This window comes from Palaemon carinicauda, chromosome 44, assembly GCF_036898095.1.
Source record: "Palaemon carinicauda isolate YSFRI2023 chromosome 44, ASM3689809v2, whole genome shotgun sequence".
In the NCBI taxonomy this organism is placed as follows: domain Eukaryota; kingdom Metazoa; phylum Arthropoda; class Malacostraca; order Decapoda; family Palaemonidae; genus Palaemon; species Palaemon carinicauda.
The window spans coordinates 37,888,427-37,903,768 of record NC_090768.1 but is presented as its reverse complement, the minus strand read 5'-3'; the positions used below and the strand labels follow the sequence as shown (position 1 = coordinate 37,903,768).

At 34.7% G+C, this 15,342-nt stretch overlaps 1 long non-coding RNA gene across 1 annotated transcript in view; it reads right to left on the bottom strand.

The window, feature by feature from the left end:
• Nucleotides 1–9,622: 9,622 nt before the first annotated feature.
• The window catches only part of LOC137634250 (uncharacterized), a 689,990-nt gene continuing 684,270 nt past the window's right edge, over nucleotides 9,623–15,342 (bottom strand). Inside the window, exon 5 of the long non-coding RNA XR_011042493.1 lies at nucleotides 9,623–9,660. This is a non-coding gene — a long non-coding RNA (uncharacterized lncRNA). The remainder of the gene's footprint in view (nucleotides 9,661–15,342) is intronic.

The window sequence follows — 15,342 nt, the reverse complement described above, 5'->3', positions numbered from 1 at the left end:
TCATATCCCCTCCCCATTCTGTCATTAGCTCCTCCACCCTTCTCCCTAAGTTATTTCGTCTTTTTTTTCTAATCCCCCTCCATCTCTCCCTCTCCCTCTCCCTCTCGCTGGCTCTCTGTCTCTAAGTTTTTTTCTGTCAAACTTTTCAATTAATACGAGTAGCGTTGCCTACCTATATACCTATATACCATCCTCTTTTCCCCTTTCTCCTTTCCCTCCATTATTGGTTCTTCCCTTCCACTTCTTTCGTTCATTCTTTGATCGCGCATTTTCCTTTTCTTTATTCGGTGTCCCGTATTTCATCTTTTTTTTTTTATTCTGGCATCGATTCCGACGCACTCTTTCTCTTCCTTTTCTGTTCTACTTTCTTCTTTTGTAATTTAATAATCCTTCGCTAACTATTCTACATTGGCCTAATTTTCAGGACGGCTAAGCGTTGCCAGAGAGAGAGAGAGAGAGAGAGAGAGAGAGAGAGAGAGAGAGAGAGTGAGAGCTTGATTGTGAATTGTTCCTATATTTTTATAGCTGTTACAGTAGTATATTAAACGGAGTAATAATTGAGATAAATAAGATTATTTTAGTTTCCGAATACACTTATCTCACTTATCCCATATACTGAACTATGTGTATTTTTATATAATCACGAAAACAAATTACAAAAGGGGTAAAATAATAATGTTAAATTTGAAAATATTTACTTTTAATCTAATAGACATTGTAATTAACTTATATGAATATTGGAACTTCACTACATAGCCTACTTCTGAAAGTTACTGCTTCTGACACCTTTGTAAGTTTATCTAAATGAAACTTCTTATTCACTCGCTCCATCTGACAACAATTTCTCATCAGGAAAACTTTGCAAAGGACAGCAATAGAATTCGATTTCTTTAACACGTTCCTGCCTGGTGATCGCCAGACTGGTTCGAGTCCAGTTCAAACTCGTTAGTTCCTTTCCCTTCCTCACAGGGCTAATTTTCCCTGTTGAAAATCCTTAGGCTTATAGCATCCTGCTTTTCCAACTAGGGCTGTAGCTTAGCTTATAATAATAATAATAATAATAATAATAATAATGTCTGCAATCCCACCATCCTTGCGAGCTAAGGATACAGGGTTTGGGGGAACATATAGGTCTACCTGCCGAGTGAGTCATCACTAGCCATTGCCTGGCCTTTCCTGGTCCTAACATGAGTGAAATGGGGCCTAAAACGCTGCTGATTATATGTATAAATGGTCCGTCTCTAGGGCATTGTCCTGATTGCTAGGGCAATATCACTGTCCCTTGCCTCTGCCATTCATGAGTGACCTTTAAACCTTTAAATGGCAGTAACTGAAGTAGATTTCGTTACCACGGACATTGCTAACAAAGACAGCAAAAACTTTGTTAAAGGACAACCAGATAATTCAATTTCCTTAACACGGACATTGCTAACAAAGACACCAAAAACTGTAAAGAAAAGTTCAATTTCCTTAACACGGACATTGCTAACAATGACAGCAAAAACTTTGTAAAGAAAAGTTCAATTTCCTTAACACGGACATTGCTAACAAAGACAGCAAAAACTTTGTAAGGAAAAGTTGCAGAATTTGATTTCTCAGCACAATACTAACAAAGACAGAAAAAAACTTTGTAAAGGACAGTTACAGAATTTGATTTCTTTAACACAATGCTAACGTATATAGCAAAAAAAAAAATACTTTGCAAAGAACAGTTACAGACTTTGATTTCTTAAACAAGAACAATGCCAACAAAGCAAAAACTTTGCAAAGGACAATTACATAATTCGATTTCTTTATCACAGACACTGCTAACAAAGACAGCTAAAACTTTGCAAAGGACAGTTAGAGCATTCGATTTTTTTAATAAGGACAATGCTACCACAGACAGCAAAAACTTTGCAAAGGAGAACAACAGAATTCAATTTCATTTAACACGGACAATGCTAACAAAGACAAAAACTTTGCAAAGGACAGGTACAGAATTCGGTTTCATTCAACACGAACAATGCCAACAAAAAAAGCAAAAACTTTGCAAAGGACAATTACAGAATTCGATTTCTTTATCACAAACACTGCTAACAAAGACAGCTAAAACTTTGCAAAGGACAGATAGAGCATTCGATTTCTTTAACTGTGACATCGCTAACAAAAAGTAAAAACTTTACAAAAGATAGTTATAAAATTTGATTTCTTTAACACGAACAATGCCAACAAAGCAAAAACTTTGCAAAGGACAGCTACAGAATACGATTTCTTTAACACGGGCATTGCTAACAAACAGTAAAAACTGTGTAAAGAATAATTACAGAATTTGATATCTTTAACACGAGCAATGACAACAAAGCAAACACTTTGCAAGGGACAGTTACAGAATTCGATTTCTTCATCACAGACATTGCTAACAAAGACGGCCTGGATGCTTCTTCACCAGCAGCAGCGCGGCAACATTTAAAAGAGATCGATTTGTTGGAGGTTAGGTGTAGGGACTCCTGGATTATTCAAGACACTCGGAAATAAACTAAGCAAGGCGGCCACCGCAGGAGCAGCAGCACACTTACTACACTAACGAACAGTTGGTTCCCGATACTGATGCAGTGGACGGACTTGATTTTCATAAACCAAAACGACAGGCATGGAAAACTTTAACTAAAGTCAAGCATGGATTACTATAATCAAAGAAAGACATTTATAACTTGAGCCAAAGACAGGCATGCATAACTTAAGCCATAGACAGGCATAGATAACGTAAACCAAAGAAAGGCAAGGATTATTTAAATCAAAGACAGGCATGTATAACTTAAGATAAAGATAGGCATGGATAACCTAAACCAAAGACATGCATGGATTACTTGAACCAAACACAGACATGAATAACTTGAGCTAAAGATAGGCATGGATGACTTAAACCAAAGCCAGACATGGATTACTTGAACCAAACTCAGACATGTATAACTTGAGCTAAAGATAGGTAATGGATGACTTAAACCAAAGACATGCATGGATTACTTAAATCAAAGAGAGGCATGCATAACTTAAAATAAAGATAGGCATGGATAACCTAAACCAAAGACAGGCATGGATTACTTGAACCAAACACAGACATGTATTACTTGAGCTAAAGATAGGCAATGTATGACTTAAACCAAAGACAGGCATGGATTACTTAAATCAAAGAGAGGCATGCATAACTTAAAATAAAGATAGGCATGGATAACCTAAACCAAAGACAGGCATGGATTACTTGAACCAAACACAGACATGTATTACTTGAGCTAAAGATAGGCATGGATGACTTAAACCAAAGCCAGACATTGATTACTTGAATCAAAGACAGATGTATAACTTGAGCTAAAAATAGGCATGGATAACTTGAACCAAAGAAAGGCATGGATTACTTAAATCAAAGAGAGGCATGCATAACTTAAGCCATAGACAGGCATGGATAACTTAAACCAAAGACAGGCATGGATTACTTAAATCAAAGAGAGGCATGGATTACTTAAATCAAAGAGAGGCAAGCATAACTTAAGCCATAGACAGGAATGGATTACTTAAATCAAAGAGAGGCATGGATAACTTAAGCCATAGACAGGCATGGATAACTTAAACCAAAGACTGGCATGGATTACTTAAATCAAAGACAGGCATGTATAACTTAAGCCAAAGACAGGCAAGGATTACTTAAATCAAAGAGAGGCATGGATTACTTAAATCAAAGAGAGGCAAGCATAACTTAAGCCATAGACAGGAATGGATTACTTAAATCAAAGAGAGGCATGGATAACTTAAGCCATAGACAGGCATGGATAACTTAAACCAAAGACTGGCATGGATTACTTAAATCAAAGACAGGCATGTATAACTTAAACCAAAGACAGGCATGGATTACTTAAATCAAAGAGAGGCATGGATTACTTAAATCAAAGAGAGGCAAGCATAACTTAAGCCATAGACAGGAATGGATTACTTAAATCAAAGAGAGGCATGGATAACTTAAGCCATAGACGGGCATGGATAACTTAAACCAAAGACTGGCATGGATTACTTAAATCAAAGACAGGCATGTATAACTTAAGCCAAAGACAGGCATAGATAACTTAAACCAAAGAAAGGCAAGGATTACTTAAATCAAAGAGAGGTATGTATAACTTAAGCTAAAGATAGGCATGGATAACTTAAATCAAAGACAGGCATGGGTTACCTAAATCAAAGAGAGGCATGCATAACTTGAGTCATAGACAGGCATGGGTAACTTAAACCATAGACAGGCATGGGTTACTTAAACCAAAGAGAGGCATGCATAACTTAAATCATAGACAGGCATGGGTTACTTAAACCAAAGACAGGCATGTATAACTTAAGGTAAAGATAGGCATGCATAACTTAAACCATAGACAGGCATGGGTAACTTAAACAAAAGAGAGGCATGCATAACTTAAGCCATAGATAAGCATGGATAACTTAAACCATAGACAGGCATGGGTTACTCAAACCAAAGAGAGGCATGCATAACTTAAGCCATAGATAAGCATGGATAACTTAAACCATAGACAGGCATGGGTTACTCAAACCAAAGAGAGGCATGCATAACTTAAGCCTTAGATAAGCATGGATAACTTAAACCATAGACAGGCATGGGTTACTTAAACCAAAGGGAGGCATGGATTATTTAAATCAAAGAGAGGCCTGCATAACTTAAGCCATAGACTTAGGCCATAGATAAGCATGGATAACTTAAACCATAGACAGGAATGGGTTACTCAAACCAAAGAGAGGCATGCATAACTTAAGCCTTAGATAAGCATGGATAACTTAAACCATAGACAGGCATGGGTTACTCAAACCAAAGAGAGGCATGCATAACTTAAGCCTAAGATAAGCATGGATAACTTAAACCATAGACAGGCATGGGTTACTCAAACCAAAGAGAGGCATGCATAACTTAAGCCTAAGATAAGCATGGATAACTTAAACCATAGACAGGCATGGGTTACTCAAACCAAAGAGAGGCATGCATAACTTAAGCCATAGATACGCATGGATAACTTAAACCATAGACAGGCATGGGTTACTCAAACCAAAGAGAGGCATGCATAACTTAAGCCTAAGATAAGCATGGATAACTTAAACCATAGACAGGCATGGGTTACTCAAACCAAAGAGAGGCATGCATAACTTAAGCCATAGATAAGTATGGATAACTTAAACCATAGACAGGCATGGGTTACTCAAACCAAAGAGAGGCATGCATAACTTAAGCCATAGATAAGCATGGATAACTTAAACCATAGACAGGCATGGATAACTTAAATCAAAGAGAGGCCTGGATTACTTAAATCAAAGAGAGGCCTGCATAACTTAAACCATAGACAGGCATGGATAACTTAAACCAAATACAGGCCTGGATAACTTAAATCAAAGAGAGGCCTGGATTACTTAAATCAAAGAGAGGCATGCATAACTTAAGCCGTTGACAGGCATGGATAACTTAAACCAAAGACAGGCATGGATTACTTAAATCAAAGAGAGGCATGGATTACTGGATTACTTAATATCAAAGAGAGGCATGTATAACTCAAGCTAAAAATAAGGATGGATAACTTAAACCAAAGACAGCCATGGATTACTTAAATCAAAGAGAGGCTTGCATAACTTGAGCTATAGACAGGCATGGATAACTTAAACCAAAGACAGGCAAGGATTACTTAAATCAAAGAGAGGCATGCATAACTTAAGCCATAGACAGGCATGGATTACTTAAATCAAAGAGAGGCATGCATAACTTAAGCCATAGACAGGTATGGATAACTTAAACCAAAGACAGGCATGGATTATTTAAGCCATAGACAGGCATGGATAACTTAAACCAAAGACAGGCATGGATTACTTAAATCAAAGAGAGGCATGCATAACTTAAGCCATAGACAGGTATGGATAACTTAAACCAAAGACAGGCATGGATTATTTAAGCCATAGACAGGCATGGATAACTTAAACCAAAGACAGGCATGGATTACTTAAATCAAAGAGAGGCATGCATAACTTAAGCCATAGACAGGTATGGATAACTTAAACCAAAGACAGGCATGGATTATTTAAACCATAGACAGGCATGGATAACTTAAACCAAAGACAGGCATGGATTACTTAAATCAAAGAGAGGCATGCATAAGCTAAGCTAAAGAGAGGGATGGATAACTTAAACCAAAGACAGACATGGATTACTTAAATCAAAGACAGGCATGCATAACTTAATGCATAGAAAGACATGGATAACTTAAACCAGTCATGGATTAAACCAAAAAGACGTGAATGGCTATCTTAACTAAAAAGGACAGGTATAACTTTCATAAAAAAAGCCATAGCTTTCTTGAACCAAAATGACAGGTCCAGCTTTCATAAATCAAAATGATAGGCATGACTTCCATAAACAAAAAAGAAGGGCATAGCTTTCTTGAACCAAAATGACAGGCATGGCTATCATGAATCAAAAAGACCGGCATGACTTTCATAAACAAAAAAGAAAGGCATAGCTTTCTTGAACCAAAGGACAGGCATAACTTCAAAAAGACAGGCATGACTTTCATAAATAAAAAAAGAAAGGCATGGCTTTCTTGACCCAAGACGATAGGCATATCTTTCATAAATAAAAAGAGACAGGCATGGCTTTCTTAATGCAACGAAAGAATCAGACAATAAACCACAAAAGAGAACTAGAAAATATAACAGTTAAAAAAATAGAATACAAATAAACTATGAAACGAGACTTATGTCAACCTGCTCAATAAAAAGCATTAGTATTAATCTTCAACAGATTTAATGTTATGGTAAAGGAGATCATTTTAAAAGTTGCTCGAAAGATGGACCAATATCTTCTATAGTCAATTTTATTTAGTGAGGCACATTCGCACGGACTCGGAGGGGTGCCATTTTAGCTTGGAAAAGTTTCCTGATAGCTGATTGGTCGGAAGTAAAACCAGGGAAATTGACATTTTGGTCTTCCCATCTATAAGCATCAAAGACATAGAAAAGCTTCTGAATTTCGAATGACCAAAGAGCTCAACTGGTTAGTTCAGCTTTAAGAAAACAGGAATGAGATATGTTGAATATCTCAATGCTCTGTTTACTGTCAAACATATCCAAAAAGGGATAGTAACTCAGTCGGTTTAAGCAAAAGAGGTGTTAAGTCTACACTTAAAGTGTATAAGTTTAAGGGTAACTTACAATTCAAGTTTCTTTACTTGAATAGGGACCCTCTCTATGGAAGTCTTTGGATAATCTCTTTTTGTTGCTCGTTACACTGCAATATCAACATTATTACACCAGCCTCCAGCAAACAGACTTACAGTTTGAGTTTATTAATTTTTCTTTTACACCTATTTCAACCTTTGTTTCATATTGCTTAGAAGCTGTTGTTCTCCTCAATATCTCTTTTTTTATAGCTCTGCTTACTATCACTCTACCATTTTCTATAATTTTCTTGCCAGTTGATTATGCCTCGCTTGACACTTTGTTTACCAAGTAAATGCCAGCTTCTTTTTAATTAGTTTTATTAGTGGACATGACTTTGAAAGCATTTTCCAAATTGAGGTGTCAGGCAACTTCTCTCTCTCTATCACCACAATGACAACCGTTTCAGTCTCATGAAATGAAAGCAAAGAAGAATTTAATCCTTTCCTTATTGACATTTTGGTAATATAGAAGAGATCGTATTATTGAGATCATAACTCACTTTCGGGAATTGCTTTAATTATATCTAATTATCTGATCCTTTCAGTCTTCGTGGTACAGTTGGCTTCATTAATTCAGGTATACTCTACCAGAAGCTAAGGAGTCGTATGTCACTGTTTCGTAAACAGGTGACCAAAAGTATCTTTTATTAGTTTTACGAAGTGCTACATAGAAATATATCATTATTTGCCAAACAGCACGTCTTAAAATTAATAAAAAAAAATAATTTTGCTCGCGTGTTTGAAGGCCCAACAAATTTGTTTTACAGGTGTACAGTTTTCTTTGGCTAAATACAGCATTACTTTCTACAATTTACAGCCGTCAGATGTCTCCTTAGCTTCGCGTGATGTGCACCAGAATTTATGAAACCAACTGTACATTGCATCATCAGATTCTGTTTAGAAAAGTTTTTAATCAATTAGTTTTACTTTGGCGCTCTCACCTTCACCCCAACTAAATGCCTTTATTACCTCCGCCAACGAAGTTGGGAGGAGGTTATGTTTTCTCCCATGTTTGACCATTAGTCTGTTTGTTTATGTGTGAACAACTTCTTGGCCACAACTTTACTCACACAATAGTGAAACTTCCAGGGATTAATTGTTATATTGAGACGTGGAAGTGGTTAAATTTTTCGAAGTCCTAGGTCAAAGGTCAAGGTCAAGGTCGACCAGAATTAACCCTAACCTTAACCCCCAATTTCGCGCATGGTTCTCACACAAACTTCTAAGACACCTACGGTCTAAATTAATTCTGGGAAAGGCAAGCTGATTTCGAGAAATAAGCTGCCGTGGCGGAGGTCTGCTCTTCTCCTAGTGCTTTTCTAGTTCTTGCTTTAGCCGAGGAAAATAAAAAAGTAAATCTAGCATCATATTTTTACTGTTTCTATTTTTGTCAACAAAACCTGCACTATAGTCAATTCTTTTTAGCGAGTCAGGTTTGCACCGACTCGCAGGGGTGCCCTTTTAGCTCGGAAAAGTTTCCTGATCGTTGATTGGTTGGACAAGATAACTCTAGCCAATCAGAGAGCAGGAAACGTTTCCGAGCTAAAAGGGCACCGCTGCGAGTCAGTGCAGATGCGCCTCAATAAAAAAAATGAGTATAAATTCGAGTACTGCTCGTCTTTCCTGTGAAGTTCTGATACAAAATAGTACCCAACCCTATTTGCTATTACCATCGTTACTCTTCGCACAATTATAAGAATAGGCAGACCTTCCTGTCTGATACCCTTAATCATACAGATAGGCGATAGAAGTTAAATCAATGTTTAAACATATTGTAGAGAATAATCGACGATGACAGACTGAGAAGCCACTGACCTGGTAGTGCTTTCCAAGCTTCACCACCCAAATTAGTATATGTAAAATAAAAATAAAAATATCCATGTAAATATACGATAATGTATATACGTTATAAATTGTAACATTGTAAATGTGTATTTCATAAAGAAAAAAAAATTCTCTCATTCATTTCTCGGACGATACACGAATACTTATTTCAAGAAATTAGGTCTCTCAGCTCATATGCCTCCGTTATCGTTTGGAGATGAGTCTGATATGGGCTATTTCTTTTTAATTATCTTTAAACTTTAAAGTGAATATGAGCACCATTAAAGGCTCACCCATATATCACACGATAAACAAATCCTTAGCAACAGTAAACATCAGGATGAAACTAAAAATCTAATTCTGTAAGTAATGAATAATAAATGATTGATTGATTGATTGATTGAATGTTTTCTGGCATCCTGACATCTAAGGTCATTGACGCCGGAATAATAAATGAGTTAAACAAAATAAATATTCGGGAAATAGAAAAGAAATATTTCTAATATAGCAAATAAAAAAATAAATAGCAAATAAATATAGTAAAACGAAATGTCCTTTTTTTACTTACCATTTCACCCGAGAATTGGATTTCATTGATGAGTGGCTGAAAGAGAAAAAATTATATTATTAATTTTGGAATAAACTTTAAATAAAAATTCCAAAAATTTCTAAGGACTTTAAAGGCATCGTTTAACAGCTGCTGATATTCATATTCTTATTAGGAACATATTAGATATATAAAAATCAAATACTGTTGGAGCCCTTGGGCTTATAGCATCCTGCTTTTCCAACTAAGGTTGAAGCTTATCTGGTAGTAGTAGTAATAATAATAATAATAATAATAATAATAATAATAATAAAACTTACATTTCTCATACAAATTTCATAACCTGTCCATCTGCAAAATTATGTATTATTTATCTAATGAAAGCTCTGAAATATATTATGGATATCTAAGGCCAATGTCAAACGCAACGGACACACACACACACACACACACACACACACACATATATATATATATATATATATATATATATATATATATATATATCTGTGTGTGTATGTATGTATATATATATATATATATATATGTGTGTGTGTATGTGTGTATAAATATACATATATATATATAAATATATATATATATATATATATATATATATATACACACACACACACACACATATATATATATATATATATATATATATATATATATATATATATATATATATATATACACTTATTTCTAAATGCCTAAGAGAGAGAGAGAGAGAGAGAGAGAGAGAGCGAGAGAGAGAGAGAGAGAGAGAGAGAGAGAGAGAGAGAGAGAGAGAGAGAGAGAGAGAGAGAGAGAGGATTACCTTGAATTTCAAGAATTTAAGTTTTTTCCAAAATAGGATAAAATATATATATTCAAAGGCTTATCTATTCCTCTTCGCTTACGTCACCAAAGGTCAGTAATAGCAAGTTGAATCATTCAGTATTAGTCACATGAATTACCAAAAAGTATTTATTCCCTTATCTCATTAGGGTTTGAACACAGGCGGTATTATTTCTTATAGATTATTAATGAATTAATAATCTGCGTTTAGGTATAACATTGTTTTTACTATTTTTGGATTGCGGTGACTTGAGCGGTAACGTCCCTTATTGGTGATCGCCAGACTGGGGTTCGAGTCCAGCGCAAACTTGTTAGTTCCTTATGAAGCTGCAACCCCACCAACCCTGTGACCTAAGGATGGGGGGTTTGGGGGATCCTAAACGTCTATCTGCTGAGTCATCAGCAGCCAATGCTTAGCCCTCCTTGGGCCTAGCTTGTGTGGAGAGGGACTTGGGCGCTGATTATATATATATATATATATATATATATATATATATATATATATATATATATATATATATGGTCAGTCTCTAGGGCATTGAGCGCCTTCTAAACCTTAATACCATTAATATTGCTGTCTCAGATATGTTGATTATAGACAACATTTTATTTTCTGCAAGGCACCAGTTAGGTGATAACTGAGAGGCCAGTTGAATGCAACTAAACTTTCTTAAACAATCATAGAGTTTATATACAGCGACTTCCTAAGAAGAACGTCACAAAAATACCAACATGATAAGGATTGTACTAGCATGATAACATAGATTGGTCTATTAACAGTGTAGGGAGGAGCGAGTTTTAAGATAAAAAATCAAAACCGTTATGGTGTATATGCATGTATAAAATACGTGCGGTACAATTCATTTTGATAAATAAGGTTACGACATTGGAATCTAATTAACTATCACCTTTCGTCAATCTAAAATATGGTTAACTTCTTTCTGATAATTTGCAAAATATCTATGTCATTTTTACAGTTTTAGAAACGTGAGATCCTAAACATTGCAATCAAAGCGTCCTTTAGATCAATTACAGATTTAGTAGATTTGAGAACAAAGCCCTCAGAAGGATATTGGGAGTTAAATGGCAGGACATGATTAGAAATGAAACTATAAGGGAGATTACTCGAATGCCACATGAGGATGAGATCATAATGACGGGTAGATGGAGATGGTTTGGGCATGCTCTACGCAGTCCCCAAGAGAGATTAGTTCACCAAACTTTTAACTGGGCTCCACAAGGCACTAGAAGAGTTGGAAGACCCAGACCTACATGGCTGAGGACTATGAAGCGTGAAGTAGATGATGAATGGAGAAGTATTGAATTAAAAGCTTTTGATAGAGACGACTGGCGAAATCTAACCGATGCCCTATGCGTCAATTGACGTAGAAGGAGATAATGATGATTCTAACTAAGGGATTTTTTCCCTTAAAGAAATAATGAGAAAAAAGGGAAGATTAGTAGGAATCAGCAAAGAAAACTGACGCTTCTGTTTCATGATTCCGTAAAATGTGAAACAAGAGACGAAGTTAATGAAGAAAATCTTAATATCACATTTCACATGTAAAAGGGGAAAATATATTCCTTTCCTATTATAATGTGGAAGCTGGAAACCAACCTATATGTCTTCAAGTGACTCCAAGCATCATATGTTGTATTTATGTCATCAATTAAAGCAAGATACGACAAAGTCATGGTTGGATAGAGAGAGAGAGAGAGAGAGAGAGAGAGAGAGAGAGAGAGAGAGAGAGAGAGAGAGAGAGAGAGAGAGAGAGAGTATCAGCAAGTACTTCAAAACTTGCCGGAAATAGATTTAAGACTTCTCCGAAAAGGATGAGTCTTTAAAACATTTAAATGATATCATTACATTATTAGGGAAGATAAAAGTTAAAGTCTTTAAAACATTTAAATGATATTATTACATTATTAGGGAAGATAAAAGGATAAGTCGTTAAAACATTTAAATGATATTATTACATTATTAGGGAAGGTAAAAGGATAAGTCTTTAAAACATTTAAATGATATTGTTGAATTATTAGGGAAGATAAAAAGGATAAGTTTTTAAAACATTTAAATGATATTATTAAATTATTATGGAAGATAAAAGGATAAGTCTTTGGAAAATGTAAATGATATTATTAAATTATTAGGGAAGATAAAAGCAGCTACAATCCCAAGAGAAGAAGAATAATCCAGATATGTTGACTAAAGCTTTGATTCATCCAGTAAAGTTTATTGGACTTATAACTTCTCATTCCTCGTCTCAACTCGAAGAATAAGTAGTACAGTGACTAATTACAGATAAACTGGCGTTGCAAATATATAAGGTCACTGACGCTCTCACGATAAAATGGTGAATGTGACCTTAAGTTTCTCGGCGAGTTGTAAAATGTACAGAAGCATAATTCCATTTGTCTATAAGTGAAAATATTCCTTTAAAATAAAATTAGAAATATATCATATATGGAATATAGAATGCAAAAAGAAAAAAAAATATGCAGTGATCAAGACCAATACAATGAAAAAAAAAAAAGTTACAGATTAAAACCAAGAATGAATTGCTATTCATCTAATCTATATGTGAACATATTTCAAAATTTTTACTCCATTGCCTCAGTAGTTACTTGACTTTTGGCCGACATTGATAGACCGTTAAATGTTCTTTGCAATGATTCTTTAGGCCAGTAAGTTGAGAGCTAAAGTTTATGCATTGTTCACCTTTTGCAGGAATGAACATAAATTTGATCGTCTTTCTTTGTGTGTGTGTATATATATATATATATATATATATATATATATATATATATATATATATATATATATATATATATATATAATTTACACACACACACACACACACATATATATATATATATATATATATATATATATTTACACACACACACACATATATACATATATATACACACAACAAATTCAACTATTTTTAGTTCACAGCAGGACAAAGGCCTCAGAGATGTCGTTAGTCATATCTGGATTTTGGCCATTTTCTTAACCACACTGGCCACTGCGGATTGGTGGTGGTGGGAGATTTTTATCTGGTCGCTCACAGCAACCCAACCTAATATGGTTGGCCCCGACTAGTAGAGCTTTGCTGATCCTGGCGAGGTAAGGGTAGAAGAGACTTTAGCTCTGGTAAGGAGCTCTTCTAGGAGAAGAACACTCCAAAATCAAACGATTGTTCTCTAGTCTTGGGTAGTGCCATAGACTCTGTACCATGGTCTTCCATTGTCTTGGTTTAGAATTCTCTTGCTTGAGGGTACAATGGGGCACAATTTTCGATCTAATTTTTCTTCCTCTTGTTTTGTTAAAGTTTTTATAGTTTATATGGGAAATATTTATCTAGATGCTGTTACTGTTCTTAAAATATTTTATTTTTCCTTGTTTCCTTTCTTCACTGGGCTGTTTTCCCTGTTGGGGCCCCTGGGCTTATAGCATCCTGCTTTTCCAACTAGGGTTGTAGCTTGGCAAGTAATAATAATAATAATAATAATAATAATAATAATAATAACAACAACAACAATAATAATAATAATAATAATAATAATAATTATAATAATAATACACAAACCTTTTTCACGATAAGGTATCCCCACTCAGATAACATTTGTAAAATTATATTAAATTCTATTAATCCTAGTCAAAATATTTTCAGGTATTTCAAGTCGTATTGATTTTCAGTGTATTTCTAGAGAAGTAAAACATTAAACAACCTTAATTATTACATGCGTAAATTATCTACTCCACTTCATCCATCATCAATGACTATCTAATGAATTTAAGTGAAAATTACTGTTAATATGACGTCATATCACAGGTATTATTTAAGAAATTTAATATAAAAAGTATCAGAGAAGTAATGAGGAACAATACAGATTTCCATTAAGTGAATGATAGCACAGATGTGCGTAAATCTTATAATTCTACATGAATTATGTGTATTCAACACGAAATATAAACTAAACACTTTTTTAGATTATTAGTCTTATTTACAAGTAGGATATTCTAGACCTATATTTAAATTATATTAGGCCTTAGAAGGATTAAACTGCCAAGCCAAAAGTCGTTTAGATATTCTATAAAAACTTCAGCAACTACCCTCCAATTTTACCATTTTAAAACACTTGGCAATAATTTCTGGTCATATCAAGCATCTTTACTGAAGATCCATCTTTAAATGTAATTTATATATCGAAAATCTCATTTTCGGTGGAGATAAACAAAAGAAAATGATCAGGCAGCGAGTTAATGATCGAGTATAAAAATTGAGATCACTCAACGGTAAATAGCAGCTAAATTAGAATTGATTGAGCAAATACACGATCAGAAATGCATTCATTTGGAGTTGCAAGATGGATTAGTAATACTATAAATTAATGATATACAAAAAAGGTCTTAAATGCAATGCCATTAATGAAAATGATAAAATTCTTAGCTTGTATAAAAGCACCAAAGGCTGGTTGTGATTTATAGTTTTTTTTTTTTTTTAATTTATAAAAAAGTAAATTTACTTGCTAATAAAAACCTGTCTTTATCTTTAACAAAAGGTTCAGAAATGAGTTAAAAATATACAACGTTAAGGTAATATATAGTCTATACAATAATCAGAATACAATACTACAATTACATTATATTTAATGAACAAACAAACCCAGTTTAAAGGTTCAAAGGAAGCTCGTGAATGGCAGAGGCAAGGGACAATGCCCTAGAGACTGACCATATATACATATGATCAGCTCCCAAGCTCCCTCTCCAACCAAGCTAGGACCAAGGAGGGCCAGGCAATAGCTGCTGATGACTCAGCAGATAGACCTATAAGCTCCCCCAAACCCAAATTAGCTCACAAGGATGGCGAAGTTGCAGCGACAAAGGAACTA